Raw genomic sequence first — 20,117 nt, 5'->3', positions numbered from 1 at the left:
AGACAGAGAAAACTCAGACTGGTTTGAAGATCATTTCCATATCTGAGTGTACACATACAATACTTTTCATAGTACTGATATGAATGTCTGCTGCACAACTTCATTCCTTAACCTAATGTATTTTGCTTACTGTAATGGTCCGTGCTTTTTTCTGCATCAAATATACATTTACTGAATTATGTACACACAAACTGAGTGATACTCACACGCACACATAGTGTGGGGAGAAATTCAGGCCTCAGTAGAGGTTCAGAATGGCACCTAACCACTTTCGTAGTTGGCTTGGACATCGGTGTTGCAAAAGGCATGTATCGTCATCTGAAGAGAGGTTTCCATTTTCCTGAAATAAAGTTCTAGGATTGTTTCACCATTTTTCATATCTTAACTTAAGTGACTGGTAAGTTTAAGTACAAAATATCAAACTGCTTATTGTGACATTTGGCTAATTAGAACCTTCAGGGACTCACTGCACTTAATACAGTGAGAGAAGAACTGGTGCCGTTTTCATTTTATGTTCCAAGAACAGACAGACCTCAAGAACATTTGGGGCTTCATAATCTAGCAGGCTCTACAGCCTGAATGATAAACTACCACTTACTTAGGCAAGAGTTTAGTGCAGATATCTAGAAAGTAAGGAGTAAAGGTTGGTCCTTTTCCTTATATATGGCATTTATAGGTCAACAGTCTACGTTACCCAAAATGAGTAATAAATCCTTGCCATTACTTTATCTAGATGACCTTTGTCTATACAACCCACTCACACATAATTTTATTTTCACTTTTAAAAAGATGCATATGTTAATGCAGAGGGACCATTGCCTTTTATTCCACCATTTTCAGCATTAGATTGGTACTGAGTAACCTTTAGATGACATGAATCATAGTTACTACAGCTTGGTCCAGTTGAAAAAAGGTAATGTGTCCTGGCAAGCCAGTGATGACAGAAAACATTTCTTCCTACTATTTTTATCTGTCTTGGAACAGTGATGAATCTAACATGACCCTGTGATTGCAATCTGGCAGGTGGAGTTATCATAGAATATCCTTGAAATATTTTCTTCTTTTAAGAAAAGGTATTTCAGTTTTCTCTGTGTGTGGAAAGCACAAGTCAGCTGGTCTTTTGTTTTTATGCTTCTTTTTTTTAAACTAATTTGACATCTGCATGACAGAAGATCTCTTCTTACTTCTGGTGTTGTCTGCACCTAGCTTCTGCATGTAGCAGGAGATCCAATTATCTGAAATAGTATCTCAGCAGGAAAGATGGACTAGGATGGCTTTAAGCTGTTCCAGGCTTTGGAAAGGCCTTGGATACCTTACGTAATTTAAATATTCCTGCAGCATTTATATTAGAGACTTTTAGAGTCCCTTAACATCACTAAATCCATTTAACCTACTGGAAAGCTGTCAGGCAAAAGAAAAGTATTTTGCCCAGGAACTAGGAATGCAAATAGTTCCCCTGAAGAAGTTCAAGGAGCCATGCACAGTTCCTTGCATGATTTTGCTCCAGTCTATGCTTGCCAGCCCAGACACTGTACCTTTGAAAGTTATGCTGCTGCTGCTGCTTCCATATCAGTTCCCTAAAAGAAACCTGTTGTTTGCATCCTTAAAGTAAACTTTAAATAAAAACAATTAACTCTGCTGATGCTTTTCACCAATTCGTAAACTCCTTGGGTGCTAGCTCTGAATTGAAAATAAGTACAACTTACTTCCAACATGTTTCTTTTCAGCTACTGCATTAAATATTTAATACCCAGGAGGAATTTTTTTTATTTTCCATAAAATATTACAGACCAAAATGTGATGTGTCAATTTGTCAAAATTTGTACCCTGCAGCAGATGTTCAGCTGTGCAAAAGAAATTTTTTTTCCTTCTTATATCTGAAAAAAATTATATGAATAGAACTGATATGGTCAGAGCTGAACCAGATACAGTTACATGCATGTCAATTTTTTTTTTAAGTCTAACGTTTTTATATACCTTCTGTATGAAATAATTTATACAACACAGTATATGCACAGTCTGCAAGGAACATGAAAAACTTTATTTTCTTCCAACTTTACAGAGATTAATGTTACTTTAATAACACTGCATTTCATTGTTTGGATGCATTTTCCTCCCTCATTTGCCTTCTGTATTTTTTTTTGTTTCAAAAATCTTGGAAGGAGAGAAGAGAGGCACATCAGGTATTAGCTGTTCTATGAGACTAGGCCTAATGCAGAGCATGACCTAAATATGCTTTGTAAACAAGGCACTGCATTTCTTATCATTCAGCATATTAAACAGTTTAGCTGACATTGGAAACATTCCCTACAATCTCCAAAGTAACTCACCTGTTATATTAAAAGAGAGGAAAGGTGGGCCTAACTCTGCCTTATTTGGTAACTTTTAATACATAGTTTATTTATTATCATAAATATCAGTAGGGAAGTCTTGTTTGCTTGTATTTTTACACCCCCTTGCATAGATATAATGTATGCATTAGTGAAGGTGAAAGATTCAGTCCCAGCACCCTTTTATTGCTGCTTGTATGACTTAGGCTGTAGGCATACTTTCTTTTCTGACTCTCGCTGTGCCAGCTGGGGATACTATACACTTCCCCCCACCCCAAGTTATTCATCACTTTCTATAAATTGATTTGTCCTCCAGGCACAGTCACTCAAGTTAGCCCAAACCACTTTCATATGGTGTTTATTCTAACCTGTCTGACTGCCTGAAATGCTCTTTTTTTTTTTTTCCTTTAGTAGAACTGAGGGTAATAAAAAACAGCTCATAGGAACACTGTAGGTGATACGACTGTTTGCAGAGGGAATCTCTATCTTACAGAGATAGTGATAAAATAACCACTTCAGGATTTGTAAATGTGTCTTCTATAGAATTAAAATCTGTGCTCCTTTGTTATTATTATTAGATATATTACAGTAGTGTTACAGAAATTTTGTTTAATTAGAACTCTTACTCTCCCTTTCTCAGAGAAGACGTGCAAAAGAGGCATTAATACTTTCAACTTGGAGATAGACAGAAGTTTTATTTCTTGGTTATTAAAATAACCATGATTTCAATCACTTCTTTGTGATGATACTAATGTTTTCAAAATATGATGTATTGTTAATTGGGGGGGGGGGGGGGGGGGGGGAATGCTTCCCACACTGGTTTTCTGCAGGACCTGGTAGGTCTCATGACGTCAGGACACTCCATTTTTGCAGCTGGAATCTGAGAATCCTGTACTGTGAGGACATGGGGGGGGGGACGGGACGGGACACAGCTTTTGAAGTGTAAAGCGATCAGAGACGAAATGTAACCGATGGAAAACAACGACAAATATGAAAAGCCACATAATGCCATTTTGCATAGTCACTTATCTTAGAATCAAAGACGCTACCAAGATGCTTTCACATAACTGAAATCCAAGGGAAGAGCTGTGTGACAGGTACACTCCGCCTCCCTTCCCCATGAAATTCGGGGCTTTTAACATGGCGATTACCGGCTTTTCGCGCCTCATTTTCACGCCTTTTGTGCCCCACCGTACCCCCAGGCACGTACACCCCTCGATAGGGGCAGCAGGAGAGGCGGGGCCCCTCGAGAGACAGGGTTCACAGCCAATGAGGCGCCTTGGCTCAGAGAAGCTTCTGGATCATGACCAATTGTGACCACAGCTCAGATACGACCCAGGGTACAAATGGGGCGCCGCTGGAGACCCCACTTGAGTGTGATCTTCTGTGAACAGTGGGTCTATGTTTGAAGCCTCTCCCCTTGGGTTGGGATGCTGCCTGAAATGACTTCCTGGGATCAAGTGCCCCCACCTTCTTTTGGTGAGTGATTTCTTCCGGATATATATCCTTGAGTGAGCCCTCAGCCCCGGGTGAGCGATTACAGCTTCTGGGTACCCACGGGAGAGTGAGAATGAGTTTCCCGTTGTGAGTGCGTGTGCGCAATTTGGATCGTCATCATTGTGTGTATTGATGTGTAGCAACAATACCCCAACTGACACCTCAAACCTGTTAAATGTTACCAAACTGTTGATTGATTTTGGTTTACCTGTATTTCCTCATTGGTTTCTGTCATACGGTTTTGGCTGTTTTGTGAAATAAAGTTGTTTGAGCTTGTCCTTCATTTGGTTTAGTCTTGGTGTACCTCTGTGACAAGCTGCTAGTAGGTTTTTGTGCTTAGTCTGTCTGAATTGGTAGATCCCCTTTGGGCCAGAGCTGATGATATTAACATTGTACTTCCTAAAGAAGGGCACAGAATTTCAGTATTAATTAGTGCGTCAGTAATCCAAATGCTTAACTCCTTAGCTGTAGTTAAAAGTGAATGTCTTCACAAACTTTTTTTTTTACTTTCAATATGCAATTTATGTGGTGTTGGCAAATGCATTGATTAGAACAAACTAAAGGCTTAAAAAAGTCCTTTCCTGTGAGAATGTTTGAAAAGTCTAGTGACTTTCTCTGCAGATGGTACAGCCAGACACAATAAGCCATTTTAAATACTCCAGCATGCATGGTAGATTACTCATGAACATTTTTATCATCCAAATTCATAAACATTTTATACATCAAAATTAAAAACTCTGAAAAAAGCAGGCCCATGTTGGGCAATATGACAGACGTGGCTAAGAAGTGAAATGGATGGTTATGTACTGCAGTGAGATGACAAGCTCAGAACAGCCAGTTGAACAGTCAGTGAAAACACTGAACTGAATGTTATCAGACAAATGCATTATTCAGCAACTTTTTCAAAGCCATAGCCCTGACCATCTGGTTGTTAGAATACAGAGGTGAAAGCATAGGAGGTATGTTACTAAACTTTTCTAAACACAAATTCCAGAATGCATTGTCTTTATTTTTTACTGAAATCCATCCATTAAGAAGCAAAACAAAACAAGTAATCTTCTTTTGGGAAGAATACTGCAATACAGAGTTCATTGATTCAAGGTGAGAATAAAAATTCCCACTGAATTCTATTCCATATTGTCAGGTTCTCTGAACACTGTCCCTTATCCACAGCAAGCGTTAGAAGAAATCGTTTTCTTCCTTCTGAATTGTCAAAAATAGTGGATGCTCTGGAGTAAGATAAGTTCTGTTTGATTTTGATTTTGCCTGCTAGGGTACCATCTGCACGGAGTGAATAACACAATCTTCTATCAAGGTTGTACTGCATCCAATTGCCAATGTATGTTGAAGCTCTGCAGGGTGAGTCTCACTATCAAATAGGATCTTACTGCTCTGTACTGGTGCAGAAATCTTTTTCTCTTCTCTGCAGAATCACATTCTTGCTGTGTACTTTAGCTCTATGAACAGATAGCAAAAAAAAAAGAGTATTTGGATCATCATCCCACTATTCCAAGACCACACTTGACCCTGTCAGTCACAAAGATTGTGAGACATTAGGTGATAACACTCAACGTCCACTTTCCTAATGACCTTTCACTAGCATGGGTTAAAATACCAGCAAGGCAACTTACTCTGACCATGCTTTTAGCCATGCCAAAGAACGTGACTGCAATAAGTCTTTTAAGGTCATTTGATTGTGACATTTTTTCAAAGCCATAAGTTTGCATTTTCATCTTAAACAATGCATATCTCTAAGTTTCTTCTTTTAACTGGTCACTTCTTTAAGAATCCAGCTTTCACCGATTAGTGTGTGTCTGTACAAGTTAACTTACTCTGCCACTAGAGTCAGATGATTAGAAAAGTGAGTCTTTTCTGAATCCTAGAGACTCCCAGCTCCAGGGCACAAAAAAGATTTAAAGTTTTCTTCTATTTACTGTACTAAAATTAGGTGCCTTGTAATTTAAATTACATTAATTATAAACTTCAACATTTAAAACTTAAAAAAAACTATCTGCTGCCTGTGGAGAAAAGAAACTGTAATGAGATATAGTTTGCTAGAGTCTGAGTAATAACGATTTCAAGGTCATGGACTGACAGATCAGCAGGGAAAAAAAAGGACTGGTAAATATCAAAGACAGATGAAATCGTCTTATCCTCAGGATTTGTTGAAATCATGTTAACTACAGGAATTTGTTTAAATAGCTTGGGAAGAGTGAAATTAGTGACTTTGCTGTAAATGGCTTTATGGGTACATATTTTGAGATTAACTCTTGTCTAGATTTCTTTGAATCTTCTTGATTCAAAAACTAACCACAATGGGGAAAGAAAGGTGGGAGCTAAATAAATGGTATTTATTCCAAGTAGAAGTTGTCCAAGGAAGAATACACACCCTTAAACTTAATAACTGCACCTGTTTTCATCCCAAGGAAATGAGACACTGTCTGAACAATATCATTGATGAGAGAGAACGGTAGGTTATCTGGAGTTTACTTTAGTTTTATCTGCATTACTAAAATTCTAACTGTAACATTTTTGCATTATAAAGCTTTATTAAGACATGTAAAGTTAATCCAGTGAAAATACTGTATAAATGCTTGAAAGTCCATGCTTTATACAGGGATTCAGAAAAAAAACATATATACTAATACAGCAAAGCTGTACATCTCCCCTTCATTCAGAAACATAGGTTGGAAGAGACCAAAGACCCCTTGTGATACTGCCGTTGTCCTTTAATTTAAATGCCTTCTTCCTCACTCACTTTTCCTGAAAAAAGGCAGCCAGAATTATATACACAAGGCCTTACCACAGTCTTGTACAAAATACATAGTACACAATTCTGTGCTAGACACATCCTTTCTGATATTTCCAAATTTGGAGTTAATATTTTTCTACAGTCGCATCATGCTGGTAGCTCAGAGTCATTCTGTGATTGGTTCATACACCCACATCTTTCTTCTACTCTGTCACTTCTGGCTGATCAGCTCCCAGCTTATAGCAGAAATAACCTTCCTCCTCAGTACATGATCTTTTGTACTGTTACATTTGATCCCATTTGCATTACTGCACTTCTCAAGGCCATACAGTTCATTCTTCTTTTTCATCTCCCACTTTACAGTAGGTGTTTTCATCCTCATTGCAACACTGTCCCTGTATTTGGCAGTAGATTTCTTTTCTCACAAGAGAGCCTCTTCCTTGTCACAGGCAGGAAAAAAATTGGGTGACAAGAAGTGATACATGGGGAATACCAGATGGATGCCTATCTCTATTATTCCACTTCTTTTCTATCATCCCTGTGAAACTCCTACCAGTCACTTCAAGGTTATGCCCAGCTGGCTTGCATCTAATGACTGTTGGAAAGAGCTGGCCAGAACCAAGGACCTTGCTATATATAGGCCCTGTCATTCAGGGCAGGCACTGAGTGTGGTTTATAAGCTCCATCAAAGCTCCCCATATTTCTCTTGGGAAAAACCTTGTCCTGCCCTGTTCGGTATCACAGAGAAATGAAGGAAAGAACTGAGGGCAAAGGAACCCTGTGACATTTGACTACACATACCTGAAAATAGTGTAATTCCCTTTACTTTAGTGCTGTCAATCACAAACTCAATAAATGAGTTTATAAAGGGAGAGGAATATTTCTTGCTGGGCCTGGAAGGGTATGTTAATGTAAAGAGAGGCTTCTGGTTTAAGCCACCTAGGGGTATGTAGTGGTTTTAACGAGTAAGAACACCTGCCAGGGATTGAGTGTCTGATTGCTCATGGTTCAGGGATGGTAAATTCCTTTATTTGTTTTAGGTCCTTCACTGTTCAGAAAACATCGTAGTAAATACTAAAAGATGCACAGTCTGTTTTGTGAAGAGGGATGTCAGAAATCTGAATCTGAAAGCATGCAGTCAGGATTTTTACGAGTCTCATTTCTCACCGGGAGGTGCAAATTTTCTGGCCATGAGATCAGTCTTGGGGACTGGCTAAGCCATTGTTCACATCCAAAGTATAAGCTCTTCAGGACGATTTCAAATTCCTTTTTCACATCAACACTACAGTATGTATGGGTGCTCTACTGACACAATGCCTGTCCTGCAACCTTGTAGCCCAGAAAATTTCCTTGTAGCATTTAGGAATGTCTAATGTATTCACAGTGCACCTTCACTTTCACCCTGCCATATATACAACATATGTATATGTTGTATGTATGCCATATTTGTATAAATATATGTCATGCATATGCTGTATATAAGCCATATATGTATATGCCATTGTCATGGTTTAACCCTAGCCAGCAACTAAGCACCACATGGGCTGCAGTTCTTCACAAACTGTTCCAGCATGGGTCTTTTCTGCAGGGTGCAGTCCTTCAAGAACAGACTGCTCCAGCTTGTGGCCCCCACGGGATCACAAGTCCTGCCAGCAAACCTGCAGTGTGAGCTTCCCACAGGGTCACAGCCTCCTTTGGGCACATCCACCTGCTCTGGCATGGGGTCCTCCACAGGATATGCCCTACCATTAACCTCCATGGGCTACAGGGGGACAGCCTGCCTCACCATGGTCTTCACCATGGGCTGCAGGGGAATCTCTGCTCCAGCACCTGGAGCACCTCCTCCCCCTCCTTCTTCACTGACCTTGGTGTCTACAGAGTTGTTCCTCTCGCATCTTCTCAATCCTCTCTCCTGGCTGCTGCTGTGCAGGTTTCCCCCCTGCCCCTGCTTCTTAAATATGTTATCACAGAGACACTACCACCGTTGCTGATTGTCTCAGCCTTTGCCAGCAGCGGGTCCATCTTGGAGCCAGATGGCATTGGCTTTATCGGACACTGGGGAAGCTTCTAGCAGCTTCTCACAGAAGACACCCCTGTAGCCCCCCTGCTACCAAAACCTTGCCATGTAAACTCAATATAGTCATTCAGCTAACAAACTTCATAGGCCTTGACACTTTGACCAGTATCACATATGTGTTAGGTGCTTTGTGGTTTATTGAGAATAGCCAGCTTGCTGAAAAACATCACTGTTCAATCTTGCTCTGCAACACTTCAACAACTCTAGGTATACCTCGTGAACACCTAGTAGAGGGTGTAGACTGACCAGTAAAGAGTCACTCATTTCCAGAAAGACCCTTGTGTCAGGAGGTGACACTGTGTGCAGCAGCAGCCACATACCTGCTTTTAGATCTCGTCACGATCCATTTTATCATGCTCCATAATTTTGAAGTTACGCAGAGCAGTCTCCTACAGCATTGAGGCCATCACTTCAGCAACAGCAAAGGCACCATGGTCACCATTGTCTTGGAAGTCTGCAAGACCACTGACCCTCCGTGCTGTCCTGCAGCTCCTCAGTGCCCTCCAGAGACAGGGCATACCCCAAGTGTGCTGAGGTCACTGAGAGTGGATGTAAGTCAACAAGTACTCCCCCAGGAGGAGCCTGCGATTGTTGTAACTGTGGGGAGCATCGTCCGTACTGATGTACTCAGCATTTCACTAACCACCATGAGGATCCAGCCTCAATGAAGATGACAAAGTGTTTTGAAACCTAGTGTGTCTCTCCTGAGAAAAACAGCCACCACAACATATGAAAATCCTGGAGCACAGAGTGCCATCTGTATAGATGACCGATGAGTATTTTTGGATAATTTTTTCATAGATATTTAATTCATCACAATTGTCCCTGTGGACATTTAAAATATTTTTTGTAACCTTTTTAAGAGTTTATCTTTGCCAGTGCCCCAGTGAACTATTACATCCACCTTCATCTATCCACTTTGTTAACTGTTTCAAACAACTCTGCATGATAAGTGAGTCACACTTTTCCTGAGAGGAGCTGGATTGGCATGACTATATCAGGTTACACTTACTTACCTTACTCTTTAATTAGGCTTTTCAGGGCATTCCCCTGAGCAAAACTACAATTTGCCAAGGTGTAATTTGCAGGATTTTCCCTGGGTCCTGTTTCAGTTGGAGGAAGCTAAGAAGTTACTTTCTCATTTCAAGCACAGTCACCATTTTAAGGATAAATTCCTTTTCATTAACTCTGCTACTTTACACTTTCCTTACTTCAGGCCTCTCAAATGAATATTCTGCTGTCCTAGTTGCCGAGTTGCTCCATAACTTCCTCCTCTGAGACTTCAATCTCTGTCAAGACCATGCTGTTATTTCCATTAAAAAAAGTGTCCTTGGAATAAGAATTTCCCCAATGGCTTCTACAACAGGGACTGAAAGAAATCTTTTCATCAGCTGCTGAGCTACTTCACTCTCCTTTAATTGCCTACCATGTCACAGTTCCTCTTGGTGATCTACAGGTGTCTTCAGCCACACATGCAGATTCCTTGCTCCTAATGTGTTTTAAGCACATGCCACTTTTCCCTTCCCATCCTTGACTCTGTATCTCTAACTTAAATCATTTCAGCCCTAACATACAGCCAGGTCAGTGTGCCCTAAAAGAACCACTGGCAGTGCAGACCCGCTGAGCCAAACTGTCCACAGGGATGCTAAAACTTCCTTCAAAACTGGGATTTATGCTAAGGCAAATAGCACATACTTGCAAACCAAAGCATTCAGAAAGTGACTCCAATGTGACATAATGCATGCTAACATTTTATCTTTAGTAAACTTTTGTTCCCTAAGTGTCTTTGCATAAACATTCAGACACTCTTTATTTAATAGGATAGTTTCAAGTAAGTTCTCAGAAAGAATTGAGTAGAGAGCACAGAATTTGACTCAGTGCTTGAAATTTATGTAAGACTGTTGCTGCCAATCAAAACCTGAAGGGAGACCATAATACAGAGCAACAAAGCCATTACTCTGAATTTATCTGTGCATGCCAGCAGACAATGTAACGAAAATAGTTTCACTTCCATAAAATTTAATCAAATTTTCTCTGGGATTTTTTTCTTTTTTTTCTTTTTTAAACTTTGAGATTTACACAATAATTCTGGAAGAAACTGTTATGACTAGTACTGTAAATACTGGGAAAATGTTATCTCCCTATTAAACTGCTAGTTAAACCTCTTTACTAACTGGTACTCACAGTCTACAAACACAGTTGGATCATCACTTAAGGAAGGGCAATAATGTTAGAAACACAACTAGGAAAGGGTTTTCCCTACATGAATCTAGATAGGAACATGTAGCAAGTTTCTTTAGACTCCATTTCATTTAACATATTACTTAGACACAGTGAAATTTAGATTATTTCAACATGTAGTACATAGGATTAAACCTTAAAATAATTTTGAAGTTTAAAATGCCTGTTTAGGACTGCTTTCAAGGAAGGAGGCAGAAGGAGCTTTCAAGGACATTGAGGAGGTGCGAGAAAGATTTTTCTAAGAGTTTGACCATTTTTTATATGCCAAATAAAAAGGGCCTATCTTTTTTTTTTGTCTATAAATCATGTCATAATTAACTATTCAGAATTCCCCTTGTATTAGGAATGCCTATTTTGAATTATTGCTCAATTGCATTGAACGATGAAAAATCATTGTCAAGGTATGGTACAGCTCACATCATAATTTATTTGGGGGGGGAAAGGAATTTCTCAGAAGGGTTGAATAGGCATACCGCTGATGATTCCTTTAGCCTTCCAAAACCCAGTTGTTGCTATCCTTAGATAGCAATATCTTAATGGTATTCCAGTATTTGCCATCATCCATAAAAAACTGTGTGCAGAAAATGGACTCCAACACTGTGAGTTCAAATCTGTTTTTCTCCTGAAATGCTGTCCTTATACACCGTCACCTAAAAACATGATTAAAGTAACAACTCATGAAAAGTGTGAAATGTGACTTAAGAAGGTATGTTTGGTGACAAGTGCCATTTAGTAGTGTTACAATACTGCAGGCAAAAGTCCAAGAAATACAGTTAGTAAACTGATACCATACAGGTATGTGCCTTTGCATGTGCACTAAGTGCACTAATGCAGACAGGCCTGTATGCAGTCCATCCTTAACCAACTCTCTCCATTGTACTAGCAAATTTGCAGGCCCTATCTAGATCATCTTAAATGTCTCCTTAGCTCTTTTTCAGATGCAGGTGTGCAAGGATAAAAATTAAATCTGTTGCACTTGTGAAATGTAATTCAAATTTCAGTCATATAAAGGGGAAAAAAGTGACTTTGTCTTTGTTGGAGTATGGCATAAAGGAGATCAAGACAACAGGAATCTGGCTAATTTCAGAAAAGAGAGCAATATGGGTATTTCAGTGCAGTGTTGAGGCAAGCATTTTTAATTTCATGTGAAGTGTGAAACAGCCACAGCTTTCAGGAATGATCTGGTATCTCTGTGAAGTGTTTTTTGCATGGCATAGTTAATAGCACTATTTCTCGAAGCTCCTCACTATTAATAAATACTAATAATTTGCCTCCTCATTGTCATTACAGTCAGAAAAAATACATTGTCATATTATTTAGAACTTTATAGATCATAATGCATCTACACAGCTGTGTCAAATTTAGGTCAGTCATTAAAACTTATATCCAGCATTTTTTAACACAGGAGAACTTGACGTACAAATTGCTATATGACAGACAATAATTACAAACCCATGTCAGATAGAAAGGTGAGGAAAATTCCTGGAATGATTACAGGTGAAAATAAAGTGTGGGTAGATTTAAGAACAACTCCTTTGTGTGCTTTTGTGAAGAAAATCTGTGAACTTTATTTTTGTAAAGGAATTTTCAGAAAAAAAGCACTTCTGTTTTTGTTCAAAGGAAAGCTTAATGAGTAACCTATGTGAAACCATTAACTGGGAAAGGTACAGATCCTTTGGTAAGTTCTCCTGGTATGCTGCCAGCAGTCTCTCCTTTCAGCATAGACTTTGGTGACTGCTTCTTTTGAAGCTTCTGGAAGTCTTTATCCGTGGATATTTTTAGTCCTGGATTGATCCAATCTCTGTCCGACGCTATTGTTCATCCCACAATAACAATAATAGTGCTTGGCAGTGACATGGAATGTTAAGGTTTTTTAGTGCTGTTAAACATACTTCAATTAATTTTCAAAACAGCCTTTTAAATATTATTAGCTATGTTTTTTTCAGAATAAGAAGATAACATACAACACACTGAGGACACATATCCAAAGCCAAATGTTTTTATTGTCAACTAAGTACTAAAACTCTCTATTTGCTGACATATCTGTTGCACTTTGTATAGTCCATGAGACCTGGTTTGCTAAACTTGCAAAAATTGTTCTGCAGAGATTCTTTTTGCCTGAAAGTTTCACTTGGAAATTTGTTGCAGAAGGCATTGAAATTGCAGAGAATTCAACACAAATAATTTTCAGGGTTTAAAACTTCTACGTCCAAATATCAACATAGTATACATGAACTAAGATATGCAAGTTTATATCTTGGAGGTGAAGACTGAGCTCCAGTGAAAGCAAAGATTTCTGAGAGGTGAAGACTGGTTTCCAGTGCAAGCAAAGATTTCCCTCTCACTCCACATTGTGGTACTGCATTTAGTGCTACACTCAGGTAACACATCCTGTGTCTCAGATCTCAAATCACATTAATTGGGCTGGCAACACATTTAACTGCCATGTGTTTGCAGTACTTTGATAGATGGACCAGACCTTTGCAGGTATTGTGAAACCACCAGAACTACAACCCCAAATTCAGACCTCAGAAGCTGCTGTTGAAGTTTGTTTTGTTTGAATAATAGATCTATTTGCTCCTTACTTTCTTTTTCCTATCTTCCATTGATTGTTGTTTTCCTTTGGGTTTCTTGAAACCTTTCTTCTCTCTAAAACAGACTGAAAAGTTAAAGGATAAAGATGATTGCTTTCATTTCACATTAAATTGCACAGCTCCAGAGCAGTGAGGGGTTTACATTTTATTGCCAAATAAAATGTTGTCATGAAACATTTTGCATTCTGTAATGTGGCAGACATGCAACAGCCATAAGACAGCTCTTTTAAGTAGACTCAGGGCCTAAGTGGGAGGAGTCAATCTCTCAGGAGGCCTCACTTATAAAAGGACATGAAAATAAAAGCCTGGATTTTCAGTGAATGTAAGATGCTGAGATGCCTTGAAAAACCTCAGAAAAAAGATAATCTTTTTGGCAGTTACAATTTTGGTCTAGTTCTAAAGAAATGAAGTAGTAGTAATTATATTAGATACTGGCAACAAGCAGTCTGGGATCAATCTTGGCATCCATTGGGAGCAACATATTCTACATTTCCCACACAGCCGGATCTATGAGGAACACCACCAAAAGATAAAGATATATGCCATTATTTTCAAGTCTATAAAAGAAATACTCCATAATTTCTAAAGTAAGCATATTGCAGTTTTGACCTCATTCCACTCTGCCATTCAATGACATCTCTTGATTGATAATCTAATGTAAATAGGAATAGAATCTCAAATAAGGGATTAAAATAAAATTACTCCCAAAGCAAACATAATCCTAGTCAATATTTTATAAAACCTTGACTTAGCTGATCATTTCATTTGCGTTCCTTTTCATAAAAGAAGATTTACATGGCCTATGATGGCACTAACCTTTTCCTTGGATGGGTAGCACATCTCATATATTTAAGGAATTATCTGATAGATCTCTTGAATTATCACCAGGAAAAAAAGCATGAAAACATGTCATAATTATTTAAAGGGACCATTACATGCAGTTATCTGTCCCTATCTTGTCTTCATTTCTCTACTGATACGATGTTACAGCCATATCAGAATCTTTGGACTAAATGGTCATTGCCTGAAAAAAAAACTTCTCTTGATTTTTTACATGGTAAAAGCAGAAGAAACTCACTCTCGCTCCAAATCAAGGATTTCTTTTACTGCACAAAAACTATTAAGATCACTTTGAAACTACTTAGTCAGATTTTGGTTCATTCTTACTCAAAATCTTAGTTTGTCCTCTCTGTTTCTCCTAGTAATAAGGTTTGCTATTCCCTCTTGAGCTAGATTAACTCTTGCACAGAAGGCTATAGGGAAGGGCAGAGGTGGGCAGAGCTTAAGTGGCATTTAAATGGAACATTAGTCAAGTGCTGGCCCACTGCACAGGGTTAATTTAACCCATTAAAAAGTGTATTATGTAGCTGGAAATGGACAGTGTACAAAAGAAATCTTCTTGCCATGTGACCATACACTGTGACTCTGCTTGTAAATGTAGTTATTTTTAAAGATTGTAGCATGTTTGTTTGGTTTTCTTCTTTCTTTCATCTTCCATTATTGCTATGAAGCAGTTAAGAGTAATCTGTGTCACACTACAGAGAAGATGTGGTGGAAAACAATTAATGGAATTTAAAACATGGAGAAAAGTAATTAGGTGAATTGTTTCCACTTAGATTATCAAAAGGAACTTTGAAAATCCAGCTCTTTGGTTTCCTGTTCCTTCTTTCATGCATTTGTAATACAGTTTGAGATGTGCTGTGAGGCCAAGGTTTTTTTGCACTTTCAGGAAAAAAATGTTGGAAGCAAAAGCCTATGAGTGCACATACGCATGTATAAACATTTTACAAACTGCCATTATTAAATATATAGGCTGAAAAGGAAAGACATTTAATAATGAGACAAATTAATTTTTTTCAGAAGAAATACACATCATAACAAACTCTTTTTTTTAAAATATGAAAACTGTTTTATTACTTTGAAACAACAGTGATTCATAGAAAGATCTATGTGGACGTGAAAAGATGTTTGTTTTTACTCTTCTTTTCATAAATTGGAAGAGAAAAACATTTTCCATTTACAGTTGTAGTAATAGTAACTTTATTTTTTAATTTTATTTTGAAAGCCTAGTTGTAAAATCATGTATCTGGTGCCCTTTGGGTACATTTACATGAATCAAACCCATTTCAATGTGCTGGGCAACTTGATACATGCACTTTTATCAAGAAGGCAAAGAATCATGCATATGTAATAATGTATTTTTCATCATACTGGAGAGTCCATTTTTCCAGTAGCTGCTTAATGTTCTCCACCTAAATAGGCACAACTTTCCCCACACAGCTTATTCTGCAGTAACTGTCATATTAGTGAATTTGGTTTTAGCCATCTGTTCTGACATACTGTCTTAAGCTGCAAGTTTCTTCTGCTGCACCCCATATCAAACAGCACCTACCATAAAAACATGCTGCCGTAGTGCTACATTAACAAACTTGATTGGACACATAGCCTGAACACAACTTAATCAGAAACTCTCTCTTATTAGTTTGAAGTTTCATGTTTTCTGATTTGGTTCATACTATACAGCTCAGCTCTTCTCAGTACCTTTGCAGATCATATTTCTTCAGTGAAATTAAATCCAAGTTTGGCTTTTTATATCTTGCATCAGCCTGAAGATTGTTTTACTTCATCCCTTACGTTATGGTATTCCTTAAACCAAGCCATGCTTTGCCCCTAACTTCTTCAGGGAAGCTCATAAGAAAAAGGGAGCTTACCAGCACTTGCACCCTGGGACCAGGGAGGATGCCAGACCAGCCGCTGGCCTGAACCCAGCATTTTTTGCCTTTTTCTATGGCCTAAAGAATTTGCACTGACTGAAAAAAAGGACATGGACCTGCTGGAGCGGGTCCAGAAGAGGGCCACCAAAATGATCCGAGGTCTGGAGCACGTCTCCTATGAGGCCAGGCTGAGAGAGTTGGGGTTGTTCAGCCTGGAGAACAGAAGGCTGTGAGGAGACCTTACTGCGACCTTCAAGTATTTGAAGGGGGCCTACAGGAAGGATGGGGAGAATCTTTTTAGCAAGGCCTGTTGTGACAGAACAAGGAATAATGGATTTAAACTAAAGAAGAATAGATTTAGACTAGACATAAGAAATTTTTTACAATGAGGGTGGTGAAGCACTGGACCAGGTTGCCCAGAGAGGTGGTAGAGGCCCCATCCCTGGCAACATTCAAGGTCAGGTTGGATGGGGCTCTGATCAACCTGATCTAGTTAAAGCTGTCCCTGCTCAGGGCAGGGGAGTTGGGCTAGATGACCTCTAAATGTCCCTTCCAACCCAAAGCATTCTATGATTCTATGAAAATACAGGGGCAAACCAGTGATTATTACACCAAGTCCCAGAGATGTAACCTAAGAAAGAGACACACAGAGTAGTCACAACTACACAAGAACAGCCAGACCGGTCATCCCCAGGGTACTCAGGCCCCTGAGCTAGAGGATAGGGATGGGGACCAGAATGGAGCCCTCATAGTCCAGGAGGAAGCAGTTAACGACCTGCTATGCCACCTGGACACTCACAAGTCTATGGGGCCAGATGGGATCCACCTGAGAGTACTGAGGGAGCTGGCAGAGGAGCTTGCCAAGCCACTTTCCATCTATCAGCAGTCTTGGTTAACAGGGGAGGTCCCTGATGATTGGAGGCTTGCCAATGTGATGCCCATCTACAAGAAGGGCCGGAAGGAGGACCCGGGGAACTACAGGCCTGTCAGCCTGACCTCGGTGCCGGGAAAGATTATGGAGCGGTTCATATTGAGTGAACTCAACAGGCAAGTGCAGGTCAACCAAGGGATCAGGCCCAGCCAGCATGGGTTCATGAAAGGCAGGTCCTGCTTGACCAACCTGATCTCCTTTTATGACCTGGTGACCTGCCTGGTAGATGATGGAAAGGCTGTGGATGTCATTTACCTGAACTTCAGCAAAGCTTTTGACACCGTCTCCCACAATATTCTCCTTGGGAAGCTGGCAGCTCCTGGCTTGGATGGGCGTACTCTTCGCTGGGTAAAAAGCTGGTTGGGTGGCCGAGCCCAGAGAGTAGTGGTGAATGCAGTTAAATCCAGTTGGTGGCCGGTCACGAGCGGTGTTCCCCAGGGCTCAGTTTTGGGGCCAGTCTTGTTTAATATCTTTATCGATGATCTGGATGAGGGGATTGAGTGCGCCCTCAGTAAGTTTGCAGATGACACCAAACTGGGTGGGGGTGTCGATCTGCTGGAGGGTAGGATGGCCCTGCAGAGGGACCTGGGCAGGCTGGACTGATGGGCTGAGGCAAACTGTATGAGGTTTAACAAGGCCAAGTGTCGGGTCCTGCCCTTGGGTCACAACAACCCCATGCAATGCTACAGGCTTGGGGAAGAGTGGCTGGAAAGCTGCCTGGCTGAAAAGGACCTGGGGGTGTTGGTAGACAGCCAGCTGAACATGAGCCAGCAGTGTGCCCAGGTGGCCAAGAAGGCCAACAGCATCCTGGCTTGTATCAGGAATAGTGTGGCCAGCAGGAGCAGGGAGGTGATTGTTCCCCTGTACTCGGCGCTGGTGAGGCCACACCTGGAATCCTGTGTCCAGTTTTGGGCCCCTTAATACAAGAAAGACATTGAGGTGCTGGAGCGTGTCCAGAGAAGGGCAACAAGGCTGGTGAAGGGTCTTGAGCACAGGCCTTCTGAGGAGCAGCTGAGGGAACTGGGGTTGTTTAGTCTGGAGAAGAGGAGTCTGAGGGGGAGACCTTATCACTCTCTATAACTACCTGAAAGGAGGTTGTAGTGAGGTGGGTGTTGGTCTCTTCTCCCAAGTAGTTAGTGATAGGATGAGAGGAAATGGGCTCAAGCTGCACCAGGGGAGGTTTAGGTTGGAAATTAGGAAAAATTTCTTTACGGAAAGGGTGGTCAAGGATTGGAACAGGCTGCCCAGAGAGGTGGTGGAGTCACCATCCCTGGAAGTGTTCAGAAAAAGGGTAGACGTGGCACTTGGGGACATGGTTTAGTCTAGTCTACCCTTGATTGGCTTAGAGTAGACTTGGTAGTGTAGGTTAATGGTTGGACTGGATGATCTTAAAGGTCTTTTCCAACCTAAACGATTCTATGATTCTATGAACTCTGCCCAGCACTGAATCTGGGATATTTAAACCAGTCCCCAGAGTGAAGATGAGTACAGGAAGGAGCACATTCACAGCAAAGGAGAACTGTTTCCAGCAGCAGAGCCCCTAGAAGGATATACTGTACAGCCAAAGCATATCTCCTCCCCAGCAGCGGAAATACGTGATTGTTAGAGTAGTAATGAGGTAGGTTAATCAGCCTTAATTATTCCAACAGTGTACAGGACATCTGCAGGGAAGGGAAAGGCAGGCATGGCAGGGGAGGAACTTCCTCAGCTTTTGGAGACCACTGCTGTATACAGCTATGGTTCATGCCTATCAACAGAAAGATAGGTGCACTTGAAATGTCATTTTGATAGTTATAATTCTTATAAATAGAAAAAGTTTTTAAATCATTCAAGACTTTCAGATCAGACAAGTATCCAGGTTCATACCATTCACATACATCTAGTTCAATACCTACAAGTGATTTTTAATAAACAGGTAATTCTATTCTGCTTCCTATCTGCACACTTCCTTTCTCAAATAATGGGTTTTTTCCATATCATTTTTTTCTCTCTGTCTCTGAACACAATCATGAAATTAATCAAATTTTCATTTTGCCCACTGTTTTTCATTCATCTTACATTTACTTTTTTTTTCAAGCACTTCTACTACTTTTGTTATACACCTGTAAAGACTTGCCTCCTGCTTACATTTCATGATACTTGTTTGGGTGTGTCCTGTAATAGAGGAAAGGATATTAAAGATGGAGAAGTTCTCTGTAAAAATGCACCAGGAGCAACTGCATTTCACATGGCATCATTACGCTTCCTCCAAAACCACAGCAAATGGGCTGGCACGATATGTTGGTAATGTTCAGAGGGAATGGTTCAAAGCTGTGCCAGGGGAGGCTTAGACTGGCTGTTAGGAAGCATTCTTTTACCAAGAGGGTGGTCAAATGCTGGAACAGGCTTCCTAGAGAGGTGGTTGATGCCCCAAACCTGTTAGTGTTTAAGAGGCATTTGGACAATGCCCTTAATAACATGCTGTAACTTTTGGTCAACCCTTAAGTGGTCAGGCAGTTGGACTAGATGATCATTATAGGTCCACTAGCAACTGAAATACTCTATTCTATTCTCTAGTTACAGATGAATAAATACAGCTGAATAAATACAAGGAATCTGTGCTCCTACTTGTTTTCCATCACTTAGAGCCATCAAATCAGTGTGACTTTCTGACTCTTGCTGCTTGGTTCTTGTGCTTTAGTGTTGTAGTAATAAAGATCATCTCAGCAGCAAGGGTGCTTGATCAGAGTGACACTGATAGTAATGAAAATGTTACCTACTGAGCTTTATCAGCCTGTATTGGGTCTGTCTGAGATGGAGTTAATTTCCCCATGGCAGCCCTCATAGTGCTGTGCTTTGTATTGGTAGCTTTGTATTGGTAGCTAGAAAGGTGTTGGTAGCACACCAGCGTTTTGGCTACTATGAGCAGTGCCTGCACAGCATCAAGGCTGTCTCTCCAACATTCCCTCCCGCCTCACCCCCAAAGGCTGGGGGTGGGCAAG

The sequence above is a fragment of the Pelecanus crispus genome, chromosome 6, assembly GCF_030463565.1.
Source record: "Pelecanus crispus isolate bPelCri1 chromosome 6, bPelCri1.pri, whole genome shotgun sequence".
Taxonomy (NCBI): domain Eukaryota; kingdom Metazoa; phylum Chordata; class Aves; order Pelecaniformes; family Pelecanidae; genus Pelecanus; species Pelecanus crispus.
This window is presented reverse-complemented; position numbering follows the sequence as displayed.